This window comes from Branchiostoma floridae, chromosome 15 (assembly GCF_000003815.2).
Source record: "Branchiostoma floridae strain S238N-H82 chromosome 15, Bfl_VNyyK, whole genome shotgun sequence".
Classification (NCBI taxonomy): domain Eukaryota; kingdom Metazoa; phylum Chordata; class Leptocardii; order Amphioxiformes; family Branchiostomatidae; genus Branchiostoma; species Branchiostoma floridae.
In genome coordinates, this window is record NC_049993.1 from 3,477,214 (window position 1) to 3,478,680 (window position 1,467).

Below are 1,467 nucleotides of genomic sequence, written 5' to 3' on the forward strand. Positions count from 1 at the left end.
AGATTATCGTGACAAGTGTTTGCGCCTATCAAGGTGATAGCCTAGAGGTGTATTGCAACAGGAGGAGCAGATAACTAATGATGATATTTTTGTGTGGAGAGTGTTCAGCACCAGGTACATGTCATGTTTGTGTGATTGTGGATGGTGTTCATTACCAGGGAGATGTCATGTTTGTGTGTGTGTGTGGATGGTGTTCATTACCAGGGACATGTCATGTTTGTGTGTGGATGGTGTTCATTACCAGGGACATGTCATGTTTGTGTGTGTGTGGGTGGTGTGCAGCACAAGAGACAGGTCAGTACCAGGGACCAGGGACAGGTCATATTTGTATGTGGATAGTGGTCAGTACCACTGACAGTTCATATATGTGTGTGGATGATGTTCAGTACTAGGGACAGGTCATGTTTGTATGTTGGTAGTGTTCAGTACCACTGACAGTTCATATTTGTGTGTGGATAGTGTTCAGTACCAGGCACATGTCATGTTTGTGTGTGGATAGTGCTCAGTACCACTGAGAGTTCGTGTTTGTGTGTTGGTGATGTTCAGTACCAGGGACAGGTCATATTTGTGTGTGGATAGTGTTCAGTACCAGGGACAGGTCATATTTGTGTGTGTATGGTGTTCAGGACCAAGTAAAGGTCATGTTTGTGTGTGGATAGTGCTCAGTACCAGGTACAGGTCATGTTTGTGTGTGGATAGTGCTCAGTGACAGGGACAGGTCATGTTTGTGTGTGGATGGTGTTCAGTACAAAGGAAAGGTCATGTTTGTGTGTGGATAGTGCTTAGTGACAGGGACAGGTCATGTTTGTGTGTGGATAGAGTTCAGTACCAGGCACAGGTCATGTTTGTGTGTATGGTGTTCAGTACCAAGGACATGTCATGTTTGTGTGTGGATAGTGTTCAGTACCAGGGATAGGTCATATTTTTGTGTGGATTGTGTTCAGTACCAAGGATATTTCGTGTTTGTGTGTGGATGGTATTCAGTACCAATGATAGGTCATGTTTGTGTGTGGATAGTGCTCAGTAACAGTGACAGGTCATGTTTGTGTGTGGATAGTGCTCAGTAACAGTGACAGGTCATATTTGTGTGTGGATAGTGTTCAATACCAGGGACACGTTCATGTTTGTATGCGTATGGTGTTAAGTACCAAGAACAGGTCATATATGTGTGTGGATGGTGTTCAGTACCAAGGGCGGGTATGCTTATGTGTTTATTTTCTTTAGAAAGAAGAATATATATATATATATATATATATTTATATACAATATACACATACATTCACGCACACACAAACACAGAAACACACACACACATACACATACACATACACACACACACACACACGAGACATAACCTTCTTGGCGAAGATAATGCATGTGCTAACTTACTCTAAAGAGACCATCTAGGTCTCAGAGAGATTCTGTCGACTGACACTGCGATGAGTAAACTCATGGAAATGACGACCC